We start from the raw sequence: 17922 nt of genomic DNA, 5'->3' as shown, positions 1-17922 counted from the left end.
GTATTTTAAACCAGAAAGATAAAATTATAAAAAAACCACAAGAAAAAAACATACATAAGAATATTTTTTTGTGTTTTAGACTTTCTGAGCAAGCCAAAACCTGGGTGTTTTAACATCCATAACAGATTAGATCACATAAAAATCTAATATTTCTGGGGTGCCTGGGTGGCTCAGTGGGTTAAGTGGCTGCCTTTGGCTCAGTCATGATCTCAGGGTCCTGGGATCGAGCCCCACTTCACCCTCTCCTCCCGCCTGTGCTCTCTTTCAAATAAATTTTTAAAAAATCTTTTTAAAAAATTAAATATTTCTGGGGTACCTCGGTGGTTCAGTGGGTTAAAGCCTCTGCCTTCGGCTCAGGTCATGATTCTAGGGTCCTGGGATCAAGCCCCACATCAGCTCTCTGCTCAGCGGGGGGCCTGCTTCCTCCTCTCTCTCTGCCTCTCTGCCTACTTGTGATCTAGTCTGTCAAATAAATAAATAAAATCTTTAAAAAAAATTAAATATTTCTGTAAAATGAAAGACATAGTAAACAAAGTAGAAGGTCAAGCAGCAGACTGGGAGAAACGATTTGTAACATATAAGTCAAAGGTTTAAAGCCCAGAATATGAGAAGAGCTCTAACAGAGCAACAACCTAGAAGGAACAAAAGGGAAAGGAAGGAAGAAAGAAATGGAAGGAGGAAGAGGACACGAAGAGTAGGAACAGGATGAAACAAATGAATAAACTATTTTTTCCTAAATAAAAAATTGAAAACTAAATGAAATTTCAAAAGAAGGTGGGGGGGGGGGGCCGGGTGGCTCAGTTGGTTGGACACCCAACTCTTGATTTTGGCTCAGGTCATGATCTCGGGGTGCTGGGATCAAGTCCTGTGTCAGGCTCTGTGCTGGGCATGAAGTCTGCTTAAGACCGTCTCTTCTCCTTTTCCCTATTCCTGCCTCTTCTCTCCCTCCCTTTCAGAAAAACAAACAAAACTAACAAAAAACAAAACAAAAAAAGCTTAGACAGTGAGAAGACCATTGCGCCATGAAGTCTGAGACATCAAAGACCCATAGACACCATGGATAAGCCTCCCTCCAGCTCTGAGGATAGGCCTGGCCTGACCATGACAGAGCCCCTTGGGGGGTCTCTTGGGAGGCTTTGATGTGGGAGCACCTCAACGTTCTCAATGTTCTGCTCAACCATATAGAGGCCTTTCTCCCCGAAGTTTAAAAATAGAAAAAAGAATATAAGCAGGCAACTTATAAAGGAGTAATTATTAGCAGACCACAGCCCTTCTCCTTTAAACCAGCTTCCCTGCAGAACAATCTGCTAATTTATACATTTGTTTTTAAAATCAGCATTTCTGGAGGCAAAGTTTAATCTTTTCCATTTTCTTTCAGTGCACGGTTTATTGAATTTACATCCTAAAACTCCTCAGGGAGGGCAACTTTCTTTTTAAAGATTTTATTTTTAAGTAATCTCTACACCTAATGCGGGGCTTGAACTTATAACCCCCAGATCAAGAGTCGCGTGCTCCACCGACGGAGCCAGCCAGGTGCCCCAGGGAGGGCAACTGTTAAGTCCACCCTCAAAGGCAGGATTTTCTGAAGGGACGCCAGTTGTGCATGGCTGCAGAGTAAGGGGACCACAAAAATGGCGCAAAGGGTGCTGTGGGGACTGTACTAGTCTACGTTTTAAAGAAGACTGAATTATGTGATAGGCCGCCCATGCAATTATTACATATTATACAGAGGAAAAACCCTGGAAGGAAACAAGTCGGAATGGGAACAGTAGAGAGCTCTACGGGGAGAAATGGGGTGATTATCTTCTTCCCTGTCTTTTGTTCTGAAGTCCCGACCCTGGTGTCCTGACGGCTGCAGGGTCCCCTCAGCGGAATCCTCTGCCTGGGGCAGTCACACAGCACCTCTACCCTTAGGACGCCTTCACCTGGTGCATTTACAGTTTCGTCAGATACTACCTTGGGGTAACAGATAAAACCTTCAGTTACATCACGCAGATATAGTTCTGCAGGCCATTCTGCTTGCTTCCAGTAAGGCCCTCAATTTTACAATAAAGGAGGTATTTAAAAAGCTTAAGGCTGATGCTTATAGCAAACAGGCAGCGACCCAGGGGCGCCAGTGACGGGTGTGTCCCCAGCCCAGTCACAAGGGCATCCCAGGCAGCACCCGTGGGAGAAGAGTCTCTACACCTCCCACTGCCTGGAACCGCTCCCTGGGCCCAGTCCCCGGTCCCCGCGGCACCCTGTGAGCGCGCTCAGACACCGCTTCTCCGCCTCCTGACTTTGAAGTCAAGGTTTCGTTCTCTTGACGAATACTCATTGCTGAAGGCTACCCTTGCTACTAAAATAACTTTCCATGAAATACTCTTGACTGTAAATGCCCTGACATTATAAGAAATGCTCGTTGTTTGTGTGTGGTTATGTCTTGTGTAACCGACGCCACCGGGTTTTCGAGGTGAAAATTGCTCGTTTTTGTCATTTCCAAAACCTGACATTCTTTCACTATAATGTGGCAACTTCTCAGTTCTTTAAACTATTTTTTCTTTAAGTTCTCATGAATTGGCGGTTCCTGTTTTTCTGAACTGCTTGTCAAAGCCATGTTTTGTGTTAGGTTCACGGCCACCCCTGTTCAAGAACTAGGAAACAAGGCAAAAAAATCCCCGCATAAGTGTGACTTCCCAGCCCTCTGGAGCCTCTCTGCTTGCTTTGTAAATTGTAATTTGGAGGGATGCAGGTGACCCTTGGAGGAAGGGAAAGGAGCGGGCAAAGGACAATGTGGGTGAAAGTTCCGATCGCCAGGGGAGATCCTACTGTGAGGTTAGATGGCGCTCTGCTCACGCTCGCTCCCGTGCAGACTGTGGCTCAGCAAACACCCCCCCCCCATTCTGCCTGGGGACACATCGTGTGGCCCACCACAGCATGGATCCCATCACATATAAAGTTGAAGTGGGTCTTTCTCCTCAACCCTTTCCACAGGCCGAGCATGGCCACCGCCAACAGGTGGTGGCTAATCCAAGCTGAGCTGGACTCGGGATGGAAAGCGGCTCAGAGCAGACTCCTTCAGCATCGGGAAGGATGTGCACCGACCGTTTTAGTTTCCTAGAGTTGCCGTAACAAAGGACGATAAACTGGGGGCTCAAACCACAGAAACGTATTATCTCACCATTCTGCAGATGAGGAGTCTGAGATCAAGGTGTGGCGGGGCCACGCTCCCATTGGAGGCAGCCACAGGAGAATCTGACTGCAACCTCCCTCCCAGCCTCCCTGGTTTGTAGCAGTCCTACTGCCATCCCCACCTGGCCTTCTCCCCGTGCGTATGTCTGTATCCCAATGTCCCCGTCTCATTAGGACACCGCTCACATTGGAAAAGGGGCCACCCTCTCCACTATGACCTCATCTTCAATCATGTCTACCATGACACCATTTCCAAATAAGGTCTCATTCTGAGTTACTCAAGGGGTAGGGCTTCAACGTATGAGCTCTGGGGAGACACGATTCAGCCCGTAAACACACACAGAGGCCTTGAAGGATGACTCACGAAGTCTGGACTTCCACTCACTTTCTTTGTCATTTTTTCTGCCGGTGTCTTCCCCCAAACTCTTTCCCCCTGAAAATAAATCGCCTTCTTATAAACACATTTGCTTTCCTGTTTGTTGGTGTCGAATTACAGATTATTTTAAAAGTGTGGCATTCCATACAGCTCAAAATCCTGCTGATGGAAACAGTCCCAGTCGGGAGGTGCCTCTCAGGGATGCCACCAGTCAGCCGGCCTCTGGAAGGAGCAGGGCCACCCAGATGGGGCTCAGGCTGTCATGTCTCAGCGCAGATGTCCTGTCTCCCTGGGCTGCCTTCTGTCCTGCAACCCCATAGGTGCTTTGAGGGTAAAATCCAGGAAGCCCCTCAGGCCCTGGGGCCCTGCTGTGAGGACAGCTGACTGCTGAGAAACCAGCTGGGACTGGCCGGCTGGCTGTCTGGCCTGAACTCTGGCTCCCCCACTCGTTAGTTCTGTGACCACAGCCTCGCCTTCCCCCCCCTGAGAAATGGAGATCCTCACGGAGGGTGATTTCGCGACACCTTTACAAGGGCCAAGCCCAGAGAAGACCCTGAGATGTCAGCCGTGGCCACTTGAGGTGCCTCTGGCCACAGCAAAAGCCTGAACTTTCACTTAGGAAGATTTGCTTAGAATAATTCTGAGATAAATTTTTTCTTTTTCAACACTCAATCTCCACCTCCTCATCCATCTCTATTGTGAATAAAATTTGGTGTCAAGCTGGCTGTGGGGGTCCCGGGCCCTCATGAAGCCCCAGGCATCCAAGTCACTGTTCCCCTTTCTGGCCCTCAGCCAGCTGCCTGATCACCACCCTGGGTCAGCAGAGTCCTGGGCTGTGTGAGCACATCTCAGCCCCCTGCCCTGGACCCTCAGGATGGCCCTGACCGCTCTGGCCTGGGGCTTCACCAGGCACAGGAGCGCGTAAACGGGGTCTTCCCTGTGCACCCACCTGTCCCCTAGATGCCCGCACAAGCACAGGACCAGGGTGCAGAAGAAGGGGCCGTGTGGCCAGCCCAGCAGCCCGGAACGCAAGGAGGGAACACCACAGCCCAGTGCTCTCGAGAACACAAAAGTGCTTTAGCAGTAAAAATGATTGTGATGGTTTTTTCAGAAAGTAGGAAAGAAAGGGAGAAGATTCATTCAAATACCTGCTTACATTTGCATAAAGAAATTCTGGACAGATAAGCGATGAAGAGCAGGGTTTCGGTGGGGGGTCAATGGGAACGGGTAGGAGACAGGTGAGAGCGTGCTTTTCGTCTGACCCCTCGTTTACTTTCGCTTTCAAAACTTATTCAAAGAATTAATTAAAGCTGGACACTCTATTCCTTATTCACATTGACAGATTAACAGAGACATCCCCGATGCTGAAAAGCATCAGCTGAAGGTCAGTGGCACTTTTGATGAGGGCCCTTTTCCAGGTGAGAACCTCTAGGTGCTCCCGGCAGAAGTGCGCTCCCCATGACTACTCACAGAGCTTCCAGCAAGATTCCTTGAGGTTGTGGAAGAGCTGCTCGGGCTGAGGTTCCAAAAAAGTTGACTTCCTTTGCAGGATTTATTTGAACGATCGGAAAAGGGTTTAATCCCTTAGAAAACAGAATCCCACACAAAGCCCGACATTGGCCAGTTGGGGGTTTGTGGTGTTTGGGGATGAGGCTGGTGAGAATCTGGGCTCTGCGCCTTGGTCTGTGCTCCCTGAAACTCTTGAGAACTTTAGCCTGCTGGTCTGCAACATGGGCTAAGAGTGTCCAGTCCTCACGGGATGGATGTGGGGATTGAACAAGTTAATGGCTATAAAGAAGCCAGCACACACCAGGCCTACGGAACATGTTCCATAATTATTAGCTTCTCCGTCCCCTACTGCTGTCAGGAGGCCCTTTCAGAATTAAGTTACAGTTTAAGCAGGATGATTAATCTCCCCTAAGTTTTACACAAGATATAAATTAAAATCTTGAACATGAGAACCGGGGGCCTCCCCTTTACCACCACTACAGCACTGAGCAACTGTAATGATCTTTGGAAGCTGCTTGCTCAGAAAGTTCTGGAATTCTCTTTCCTGAAACTTGGAGAACCATTTCCATTTCAGTAAGAAGTCCTTCTCTTGCCACTCACTGGCTATTCATTTTTATAGAGAGCAGTAGAAATGAGAGTTGGAAGATTCTAATAATTTTGGCAAGCAGAAGGCAGGTGGAGGTGGGGTTGGGCTACAGGGAGACTGGGCCCAGTTAAAGGCTATGCAATGACTGGGGGAGGCCAGTCCTCCTTGACCATTCCTATTCTGTGCAAGTGCCCCCGGGGGATGGATGTAGCGGGTGAACACTGAGCAGGCGGGACCCACTATGGGGAGGTGAGACAGTGCCTGGGTGACTCACTTTCTCAGCCGGAACATTCTGGTCTGCAGTCACCACTTGTGCTGCTGGGTGGCAGTCTGTACTCACTCTGCGTCTCTGCGTTCCCTTCCCCAGAGCAAGCACTTCTGGGGACTTCAAAGGGACCGCTGCACAGAGACAGGCGCCCATCTGTCAGACTGGGCTCAGGGGTGCCTACTTGAAAAGCCTACCTGAAGTGAATCAAATTCATCCAAGCCACAGACCCCGAGGGTGTGACTCTATATAAGCAACGAAACCAACACTCGCCACCTGAGCGTTCAGATGTTCTAGATGTTTAAGGTGACTGACCACTAGCATCTGGCATCAGACTGTAGGGTTTGCGAGCCTCACTGAAGGAAAGCTGCCAGTGTTTAAGGAGGGAGGGGGGGAGAATGAGACAGAAAGAGGGTGTCTACCCATTAAGAGAAGTATGACTGAGTGCGTAAATCATCAGTATCTGCCCTGTTTGTCCATGGGGTCACACCATACATTTGATTTTGTGATGTGTCTTGTCACCCCCTTCATCTGCAACCGTGAAACCTGTGCAGGAAGGGGAGCTGCTGGTGTTCAGTGGGGTGCCCCAGAATGCTTGATGCGGGCAACCCTGAAGACAGGCCCTAGTGGATGCCAGAGGTCTCTGCTCTCAGTCTACACTGAGCCAAACGGTCTTCTGGAGAAGAGGAAAAGGGAAGGACCCTTCTCTAACCTGCAGATGAAGTCAAGCTTCGTATTTTATGTTAGGGAGTATTTAGGCCAAATCTAGGAGATTAAACCAAAAGTCAGATGCAAAATGCGGGAGAAGGGGTTTTGCACACATCCCCCACACAAAGAGGCCATGATGTTGGCCAACAGATGGGTGTGTGGATCCCAGACCTCAGCCTTGGGTCCAGGACAAGGCAGGTCACGCGCTCATGGGAAGGGAGACATCAGAAAACTGGGGTCCGTGACCAGAAGGGCAGCCTGGAGTCAGGGCTGCCAAACACCTAAGCACCCACTTTCGGGAACTATGGGAAGAAGAGCTTGAGCACAGTGCTAACAGCCAGGTGACTAGAAGAGTTAACCAAAAAAGAAGCCAGGGCTTCTGTGATAATTCCGCAGTTTCTGGGACAGAAGAATGGCCCAATGAGTTATAATGAGTGTGCTGAATTATGACCATCGTCGTGACCACGGATATGACTGGATTACTTCAGGGCAACGTCCAACTTGTGGAAGTGCCAGAAAACAGGCTTTGCATTATTGATCTACTGGCTTCTCCACCAGCGCTTTGCAGTGATGGGATGGGCTGTCTCTGGGAAGAGAGAGGGGTTTAAGTACAGATTAAAGGGCCCCTTCTGGGGCTCACCTAGAAGGCCTGCTGGGGTGGGCCGTGTCCTTTGACCCCAAAGAACTCCTGATAGGAAGTGAAGAGTGTCTTTGTAATGGTGATGACTCCAAGTTGGGTTGTTGAGAGCTCCCGTTGTAGGGGTCACCCCACTGCACTGTACAGACGATCAGAGAGGCTTGGTGACTCACTCACCGTCACACAGATCCCTAGGGGGAGCCGGAACCTACTCTAGCTGTCAATCCATACAGGGAGAACAAAGCAAGACACCAGTGCATAAACCGACTCCTTTCAGATCTCCACGCAAGTGGAGGTAACCTCACAGCCCACCCCATGTCCACGAGGCCCCTCACCTTGCACCACAGGCAGCCCCCTCCAGCAGCCCTTCTAACAACCACATTTGTTTATCACCTCCCTCCAGAGGCTCAGTAAACACTTGAGAGATACCGAAGGAATAAAGGAAGGAACAGACAACAGGATCTCTCTCCCCTAGTTCTAGCCTGTACATTTCACGTTCCCCCTGGGCCTGGAGAAAATGGAATGTGGAGGCAGGATGATGGGATTCCTCGGAGTGGACAGACCACGGCTGGAGGGGATCAGGGGGCCCCAGAAAAGGTGTCTGTGATCAGAAACACACAGCAAAATTAGGAAGCCATTCCAGTAACCAAAGCCAGTACCACGGAACACTTATGGTGTGCGTCACTTGGCTAAGAATTCTCCACGTGGTGAGCACTCTCGTCCTCAAAACCACCCTCTGTTGCACTTACTCCTCTGCCCCTACTTCTCAAGTCAGGAGATGGAGGCCAGGGGACACTGAGGTTGTGTGGCCAGGAGTTGGGGGAGTGGAGGTGGCTTCCTCGTGGTAGCTCATGGCCTCCATGTGGCCAGACAGTCCTTGGAATAGAGCAAACAGCACAGCGCCTGGGGGCCTGGCTTCAGGGGAGGGACACAGCATGTCCCAGCACCCCATACCTGTGGAAGGACATCATTTTGCTGCGCAGTAGAACAGGCCGGGGGCAGGGAGGAGGAGGGGCGTGGGCCTGGGGCCTGGGTTGGCTGTCCTTCACCCCGGTCAGCTCAGCTCTCTGCTGCTTGTGTGCTTCCTGTCCATTATGGCTGAACGTGGTTTAATGCTTCTCCCTCAACAAGCCAAAAGAGTCAAAAGACTCACTTGGAGGATGTGTAGGATGACAATGACAGGGACCAAGCCTGAGGTGTCCCTTGGGCCAATCTCCTCAGTCCCCAGAATGGCTCCACACAAACAAAAATAAGGATGCCTTTCCCCAAACAGGAAAGTTCATGATCAAATACCACAAGCCCAGACAGTCTGTCTATGGGCGTCTCACCTGAGGCCCTCACACCCGGAAGAAACCAGCGGACAACTGGCAAGAATATTCTCGGTGTCAGGTGCCCAGCCTGGGCCACCTCCTGGGCAGGTCGTTCTGAACACTGGAGGCCCTGACAGTTCGCTTGAGGTTTTATCCCCGAGAGGGGTACACTGAGGCTTACAGTAGTGGCCCTGCTGGCCAAGATGTGGGAGCCTCACCTGCCTGGCCCAGAAATTCTCCACCCCTCTGACAACTGACTGAGAGCCAGGCTCAACTTGACCTCTTTGCCCTAGGGCCACATCTGTTGCCAGGGTGATGGCCCATCTTTCAAAGCTGCCCAGATTAGGAAAACATGCTCTAGATACATGCTTTCTAATATGACAGCCACTGGCCACATGTGGCTACGTATATTTACATTTAAATGAATTAAAATAAAATACACATTCAAATTCCATTTCTTAGTCACATCAGTCACTTTTCAAGTGCTCAGTAGCCCCATGTGGCTTGTGGCTGCCTAGTGGCCTGGAGAGCACACATTTTTATCATCCCGGAGAGTTCGGTTGAACGGTGCTGTTCTGGGGGCTTTGGGAAGTCTGAGGGCTATGTTTCTGACTCCTCTGCTATCACTGTTCTTTCTTGCCCCCTACCCAGGCCAAGGCCAAGGCTAGGACAGGGGCCCAAGTTAGGAGAGGCCCAGCAGCAGTCGGCAGATAGGATGAGACCTAGACAGGGTGCCCCCACCAGACGCTCTGCAGCAGCAGGGGCTGGGAGCAGTGGCATGTTTCCAGGAGGGGCCTGGGTCAGGGACAGACCGCCAGGTCACACAGGCTCCTCTGGCTGCCGTGGGAGGCCGAGAGGCTCTGGAGCCCCACACCTGCTGGGTCCCAGGTGTTGAACAGCAAGGGTGGCGGCCACCTCAGAGAGCAGACTGCCCCACCCCCCATTGTTTGGCCCCACACACCCCTGAGATTGTGTGATGACTCCTGGAGCACAGGGACAAACAAGGGCTCCCCATAATGACAGAACACGCACTTTCCCTCGGCAGGGTTGAGGGGGTAATATAGGGGCAGGGTGAGCTTCAAGAGATTTTAAGAATAAAGGAGTTACATCCTTGATACCTTAGCACTATAGACTGAAACTCGTACCCACTAAACAGATCAGCTAGATGATTAGAGCAATTATCGGGGAGATGGGGGATGGATGATAGGGAAATGGGCACAAGAGGGACAAATCTGTTCCAAAAATCCTCATCGTGTCATTTCCCGAGGTGACGTGAGTGTCGTAGCTGTTGAGGCTCTGCAGCAGGGCGGCCAAGGGTCCGGGGCCCTTCTGTGGCTGCTCTCTGCCCTAAATGTTTTCATTTATTTTAAAATCAGAAGAGAAACCAGAATATAATGAAAATGAACATATAATGATCAATCCAGTTTAAATGGCATTCATCTTTATATCGCGACAGTCAGGATATGTCCTTACATGAGGAAGGAGCCACAAAGGCTAAGCACCTGGAGTCCATAAAATTCACTATACGCAGCCTTGAACTTTTGCTCCCCATACCAGAGGCATAAAAGGCAGCTCCACACAAAGGGAACTGATGTCTCAACAGACCCTCCTAGTTGACCTGCAGATTGAATTTCAGCAGTGATGTCTCATGCCTCCCTCTGCATCAATCAGGTCAACCTACTCCAAAAATAGGCACATCTCCAGGCAAAACACCTAGTCTCCCAAAGCCCTGGGACCATTTGCCTGCTCTGCCATCCTTAGCATTGCCTTTCTTTCTCCATGTTGTCTTGTGTTTTCAAGAAGGCTGCTGGAGGTCCAGCCATCACATTTGCATTCCACACAGGAAAACAGAGGGAAGAGGAGGACAAAAGGTTAAGCCTCTTAGATGTCAGGCTCCTTCAAGGAGCTTTCCTAAAATCTCCATCTCCCATTGCAGCCTATGTGTTTCATTGGCCAGCCATCTGTCTATGTGAATTTTCCCTCTGCAGTGGCATAAATGTATCATGTAATGTAAAGGAGCTGGAGAAGGAAGCAGGATGAACAAGGCTCTGAGAGGGTACAAAGCAAACACAGAAGGGGACTCAGTCCAAGGCGGAATGACAGCATACACTCCCTGCTGAAAAAAATCCATCCTGTCTCATGTATCCTCACGGCCCTGGTTGTGCCACCAGGTAATGGGGTCATGTGGAATGGAGGGTATGACCGGTTCACCTTCTCTGGCCTTTGATCAGGTTGAATTATGTGAATAAACTCCACTTCCTTGGAGCTGAAACTCTTCTCCTTCTGCCATTCTGCTCTTTGCTGGAACACGGCCAAACCTTAGAGGCCCAGTCTGGACTAAGCCCAGTCTGGTATCCTCAGGGCTGTAAGGGTGTGGTCCTGACTCCTGAGCTGACTCTGGAAAAGCTGGCTACAACAGACGGGTGAGTCATGAACCCAGACATAGCTGAGATTCCTGGTATGTGCTCTGGGGGGGAAAGAATGCTAAGCTTGGACTGCTTTCCTTCGAGGCAGGAGATGCTGCTACAGGATGTAAGGCTCCCCGCCTCCCTGCAACCGTCCCCTGGGGCACTTACAATGGCCTGATGTTATTGGGCTCATGTCTATTTCACCAGAAAGACAGAAATAGGAAAGAGCTGGTCTGCCAGCTCACCTCCACATCCCTGGGTCAAAGAAGCAGACGGTTGGGTTCAAAAAGAAGCTCCTCTCCTTACTGATAGTTGATTTAGCGGGCTCCTTAGAAGGGGTAGAAGGGCTCCCCTAGCCCTTCTGCTTCCCAGCTTCCTTGTCTGAATGATGGGGATGGTAATGATAACCTGCCACACGGTTCTGGGAGGACTAAATAAAGTCATCTTTGCAAAACATCCAGAAGAGTGCTTGGCCCTAAGCGAGCATTCAGTAAACAAAGGAGTGTTTGGATTTTCATTATTTTATTGGGTAAATATGAAGTATTTCCTGATGCATGAATGAAAGGAAATCTTCTTTGACTATTAATACCAAAATCAAACAAGTGATTTCTGTCCCTTTGAACATCCTCCTCCAAGTTGCCCTTGAAGTCAGTCTCCTCCTCTGAGTTCTGATGAGAGCAATGTGGTTATTTTACAAAGAAGACTCTGGCCCCAGAGGAGCTAAGTGACTTGTCCTGGGCCCAGTCATGGGACCGAGAATGCTGTAGAACATAAATCCAGCTGTCTTCAGGAGCACTCTGTCATGGAGGCTGCTTGTTGCCTATCCTATGTCCATTTTCCTCTACGTCCTGTGTCATCAACAACTCCTGTGTTATCAGAGGCAGCAATGTACCTAGTTAAGAAACTGCATTCCTCAGGCTGCTTTTCAGATACGGTGGCCAATAAAAGAGGCAGAAAGAGTTACTTGGGGGTTCTAGGAAAGCTGTTGAAAGAAGACTGACGATGCTTAGCTTTCTGTGACCCACTTTGCTCCTTCCTCCTGTGTGGAATGCAGAGGTGATGGCTGGAGCTCCGCAGCATTGTTAAAACCATAAGATAATTTTAAGGAAGGAAAAGCCACTGCTAAGGGACGCAGAGAAGAGAGATGAATGAACTGGCTGCCCATTGACCTTTGCTCTGGAGAGCCTGCTTCCAATCTTTTTCCGTCTGAGAGAAAGTAAGCCTGGTGGTTGCTGGAGGACTGCTATATTGTAAAGTTTTCACTTATATTTGCCTAAATTGAGAGAAAACCAGGCATTCCTCACACTCTACAAATGATTTGTCCAGGGAAAATGATACATTTATGCCTTTGCTAAAAATTCCAGTATTTTAAGTATGATACAGTTTTGAAAGGGCAGCATACAGGGAAAGGCTAAAAGCCTCCTTGGCAGAAAACCTTCCTTGCAAGGTAATAGATCCTAAAAACAAAGGATAAGCAGGAAAACCGCAATGGATAAGATTTGCTACCGCCATTAGCTTTTTTTTAGTATAGAAAATGCAAGAAAACTGGGTGTTTCTCTCTCTCTCTCTTTTTAATCAGAGGAATCATCTGAGACCAAACAAGCCTCCCCACCACTCCTCCTTCCTGTGGGCCCAACTTCCTTCTGATCCACTGTTGGCTTCCCCTCGCCTGAGCTCTGCGGTCTAACCAGAACCCTCCAGACGTTGGGAGGTGCCCAAGGTCTGTCCCCCCAGCACTGGGCCAAACCCATGACTGCCCTGCTGCAGCACTGGGAGCAGAGATGGTCCTCTGGGCTTGGGGACAGGTAGCAGCTGCAGGACAAAAGTGCCCACCAAGTGGCACCATTTGTAATGGACCAATATGACCCAGCCATGCTCAGCGTGCAAAGCCTCGACTTCCAGAAAGGCCATGTATAAAGCCCCCGAGGCCTTATGTCCACAGTGCAGTTATCAGAGAAGGCTGACTGGACAAAGAGACTCAGGTGGCCCTTCTCGTGGACCCCTGCAAGAAGTGTGTGAAAATTCGGCTTCTGGGGCACTGCACGATCTTGGATATCTTCAGAATTGGCAAGGAAAGGTCATGTTCTGTTCGGTCTCGTTTTAGTTTTAAGTGTATCTTACTTAATATTTTCAATATGAGTCAGCTCCATGTACTGAACTGATTCTCAAACAGCTAGAAGGGGACTGGAACTGCCTTTAGACAGGAAGCCTGGGTACGGCGTCCAGCTGCTTCCACCCTGGGAGCAGGTCTGAGGCCAGCAGTCCTGGATTCTCGGGACGGGGGCCCCAATCTGCTGGATTACAGACAGCACCCTTGGGAGCCCTGGCTTTTCCTGACTCTCCTCTCCTGATGGAGGTAAAGGCGCCCTCCTCAGAACAGCTGCCCTGCCTGATTCACCTGCCCAGGATGCGTGCACCTTGAATAAGTCGAGCAACCGGCTGTGGTTCCTATCTTACAGGGTGGGTATGTGTGTGCTTCGTGGGCAGGGGGCTAAAGGAAATGCACAGAAAGTTACTATCATGTGGTTGGGCTGAAGGCAAGGGAAGCTGTCCTCACTGTGATGATGCTAACGTTAGAGATGATGGCCATGAGGACGGCGACATCTAGTATCCTGTGTTTTCCTGGACAGAACCATGAAGCATTTCCCATTTACCTAATCAATAGATGTCCTGCAAACGCAGAACGTGACACAGATGGGAACTCGCTACAGGAGCACGAGAGCCCATTTTTTGTGGGGGCCCAGGCTGGGACAGAACGGTGTCCGGGTGTATGTCTGAGTCAGTGACTGTGCGCTTAACAACTGTAACCCATGTGCTCATCGTCACTGATCTTAACAAGGACCCAAGAGGCTGGTACTCTTATCAATTCCATTTTACAATGAAGAAGGCAGGACACCAAGAAGCTTAGTAACTTTGCCTGCCATGGGGGTGAGCTCTGCTTATGGCAACCAGTGGTGGCACACCAGTCAGGCACCACAAAAATCCTCTTGGCAGGAGGTAATGAAAGCCCGAGTGGGGATGCTGATGAATGGTGTGGAGGGGGAGACAGAGCCCGCAAGCAACAGGCTGGTCTGGAAGCTGAAGGCACCATGACAATAGGGCACTGGGCCATTTCCGAGTGTCATCAAACTGTCAGCATTTTCTTCTTGCTGCAGGTGTCCTTTTAAAATATCTGCTCAGTTTCTCTTGTAGATTGTTTCCCTTTTTACTCCCTGCTTGCATCCTCACTTAGAATCAGCATCTTTTGGTAGTCGGAAAATATGACAGAGCAGCAAATCATATTAATGAATGCTCTATTTTCAGACCTGCCCAGAGCCTTATTTCTGGCCTTTGTAAATGACTCTCCTGATTATAAAAGTGATCATATCAGTTTGCCACAGACTTATTTCTCATGGGTAAGCGGTAAATTGACTTCCATCGTTCATACAACTGCCCGAATTCTACAAGAAAGAATACAATCAACGTCTAGGATAAAATCAACCGCCTCAAAACTACTTCCCAACGGCACTTATCCAGGGGATTTGGAGACTCAGGACCTAGTGATGAACATATGTTGACACCTGGAATGTTCTCTGAAATGGGGACAAGAGAGAATGCTCATGTGCCCAAGCCACTGAGGCACTGCCTAGGGCATTTTGCCTTTTGGGGCTCTTCTCTCCAGGAAGATGGCATTTCTCCGAGCACTTAAAAAGATCACTCACCAAGAGAGACAGACTGGGCTGGGCTCCCACCTCAGAAACCCCTGTCATCTGCCTTGCTGAGGCCCCGAGTTGATCCCGAGAATCTCAGCCTTGGAACACCCACTGATTACACTGAAATCACAAGATCTTGCTTGGGAAATTCATGCCACTAACTCAGGGGCCGCAAGCCCAGATGCCTTCAGAGTCAAGGTAAGAAGGGAAGTGGATAGAGGTAACATCGAGGGGCTCTCTTGTGTGTCCAGACCCTGTTGGAAGTCTGGAAGCTGATGCTAAGTCTCTGAGCTTCCCCAGTGGCCCTCTGAGGCAGGCAGAAACCACAGTCTGGAAGCCCAAGGCTACCAGAGCCTTGCAACATTAGGGTTCAATAGAGCCATGATCCAAAGAATAGGTGACCCATAGTCATCTGAATACAAAAAAAAAAAAAAGAAGAAGAAGAAGAAGCAAAACAACAACAACAACAACAAAACCCCCCCAAAAACCCCAAACAGCCACTGATCCTGGGCAGGCCAACAGAATCTGAGGGGGTTGGACATGGATTCAAACAGGACTGCATTCGTTTTTGAGCCTCCTACCTGCAACTCCAGCTTTTTTTTTTTTTTTTTTTTTAATTTTCTTAACATTCTTCTTGGTTTATAAGAAGAGTCAGGTTCAAGGGAAGATTTCTCCCTTGGAATCCTGCTCTCTGACATTAAGGTGACACCCCCACCCCACCCCGCCCCAAACCCTTCCCTGCTCCATGACGGGCGCAGAAGGCCAGCTTCAAAGCTCAAGCTATCACGTCTCCCTGCTCCCACTCCATCCTTCAGCAGGTGTGATGACATGGGGACACGGGATGCAGCCCTAACCCTGGGCCATCCCAGCCCTTCATAAACTCTGGATTTGTAACTTAACAAATTAGAGACTCAGCCAGGTCTGTCAAGGCCGACCCTAAAAAATCAACATCAGCCGAAGGGGAGGGTCCTGGCAGAGGGACCCCTTAGCAAAGCTAAGTCCCCCACAAGAGCTGGGACTGAAGAGGAGGGGGTCGCCGCACAAGGGAGGCACCCAGAGTTGATTTTAACCAAAGACCAAACAGCCAGATCGTCCTGGAGGGGCTGGCCAGCCACCATGCTGGGCTCGGGGGCAGATCATTTGCTCTCTTAGAGCTGCTCCAATTTTAGAAATTGGGTGCTGACTCATTATTAACCCAGAAAGCCCACACACTCAAATGACTCTACTGAAAAAGCTCCCTGTCATACCCTGCTTACTGGTGTGCAGTTTTTTAAGCAAATTCAAAAAATGTTTATCACAAGGTATTTATGACATTTTAACCGTTTCATTTACAGTAACTAGAATGACATTTAAAAAAAATGTTTCCTGTATTTTACTTGACTGTAAAGCTAAGCCTCATCAGAATAGTAACAGGTTGAGAAACACATTATCAAGGTCATATCAGGCCTCAAGGACTCAACAACCCAATCCTCACCTCCCCTGCTGGCCCCAAGCCCCCGGACCCCCGCATATTTTCTTTCTGACTTTATCACGGTTTGTGCCATTGAATCACAAGCAAAAAGAAAAGACATAAAATAAGTTCCCAGAATCATTCATAGGCTCATAGAGAAGGAAGCCCAAAAGCTGCCTCTCTACTGTATTTTCTTGCACTAAAAACTGGGCAGCTCAGACCACGCGGCCAGAAACTTCTCAGGGGCTGTCTTCTCTCCACCTCTGAGAAGCGGAAGCCAGCCCAACCTCAGCACCCCTGGGTTAGCACCCACTCACCCACCTCCATCTCTGAATTTCTCCATGGCTCCAGAGAGGAGACTGGAACAGCTTATTTTCCAGCCCAGCACCCCTGTCTCTCCTGGGATAACACAGTGTACGACGAGTATCAACCTGCTCCCCATTAACTGCGGAGACAAGCACCCTACAACACAGTGGTTCTGGGGGTGGGGGCAGAGATTAGGGGTGCTCCAAGTCTTAAATGCGGTATCGCCTCCAAGATGCAACAGCTTTAACCCATCCGAGACTTAGGGGCAGACGCTAGAAATGATCATAAAAATGAGAGACACGGACTCACCGGGGAGAAGCGACTGGCTCCACCTTCCCGCCGCCCGAGCTGCGGAGGACTGAGGCGCACGCTGGCTCAGCCACAGCCCGCCTGGAATGCCAGCCCGCCGCCTGAGCAGCCTGCTGTCACAACTTCCCTCCATTCCGCACGGCTGAGACCAAGAAAAAAGAAAGAAAGAAAGAAGGAAAGAAAGAAAGAAATTAGGAGAGGGGAAAAAAGAAAGAAAGAAAAGGAAGAAAAAAGAGGGAAAAAGAAGAAGAAGAAAAAGAAAAAGAAAAAAAAAGGGCGCACACCTCAGTCTCCGTTCTCATTGGAACGAGATGACTCAGGCTGACTCACAGCCACCACTTCCTCTCCGACATTCTCTTCATACTTGTGAGCTGGGCTGGTCCTGTTCCCAGGGTCTCTGCAGCCCTTCCTGGAAGAACAGCCTTCTGACCCTGGCAAAGCCACCCCAGCGCTGACCTCATGTGGAGCCCCTGGGAGCGCCTACACAGGGGAAATGCTTTATTTAAGAGACATGAGCCACAGGACAATAAAATGCACGAATCCCATGCGCATTTGACTTTCAAATACACACTGCAATTCTGTAATATCTTGCAAAGCTCCTACGAACCACTCCCTTGTTTCAAGGCATTACAGGCAAGGGAAGAGAATGGAACAAGGTCTCATTCTTCAAGGAGGTTGGGTCTACTCTTGCCCTGGCGAGACTGATTGCAGAGCATGTCTTCTGCATGCCTTCCTCTGACATAACAAATCATGGGATCTAAAATCTAGATCTCTTCAAAGCTGTTTGTGAGGAGGGCGTGGGCTTTGCTTCGGGGATTCAGTGACTTCCAAAATCTTTTCCATCCGTCTTTCAGACTTCAAATATTCGCAAGAGATGAACATTAAAATCCCAAGAAATGCAAGGAAGGTGTAACACTGGAACTTTTAAAGACTGTTTATGAATGTTAACAGGCAAGGATAGAGGGTAGCCTCTGCGACCGGCTTTTTCTGGAATGATACCGTGGGTGGGGCAGTCTTCCCCAGCTTCCTGCATTTTTAAATTATGAGAGGCTATGGAGGAGAGCAGGATCCACGTGGTGCTCAGCCGCCTCCTGAGAAGCCCAGAAGGGCGGCTGTGATTGCATTAGGATGACCGTGCTTTCTGGAAGGTCCCACACCGAGGCCACTTGTGAACACTGATGCTCTTGAGACACGT

At 49.6% G+C, this 17922-nt stretch overlaps 1 long non-coding RNA gene across 4 annotated transcripts in view; it reads right to left on the bottom strand.

The window, feature by feature from the left end:
• The window catches only part of LOC106003631, a 133665-nt gene extending 116667 nt beyond the window's left edge, over positions 1-16998 (bottom strand). For 2 of the 4 annotated variants that reach the window (XR_006606470.1, XR_006606469.1), the window contains exon 1: positions 16728-16997. This is a non-coding gene — a long non-coding RNA (uncharacterized LOC106003631). Of the gene's footprint in view, positions 1-16727 lie in introns of all 4 variants that reach the window. The other 2 variants (XR_006606468.1, XR_001176223.2) reach the window with 2 other exon arrangements.
• Positions 16999-17922: the final 924 nt, after the last annotated feature.

This window comes from Mustela putorius, unplaced genomic scaffold, assembly GCF_011764305.1.
Source record: "Mustela putorius furo isolate JIRA1106 unplaced genomic scaffold, ASM1176430v1.1 tig00000281_pilon_pilon_pilon, whole genome shotgun sequence".
Taxonomy (NCBI): domain Eukaryota; kingdom Metazoa; phylum Chordata; class Mammalia; order Carnivora; family Mustelidae; genus Mustela; species Mustela putorius.
The sequence above is the reverse complement of the archived record's forward strand: the minus strand, read 5'-3'. Positions and strand labels throughout refer to the sequence as shown.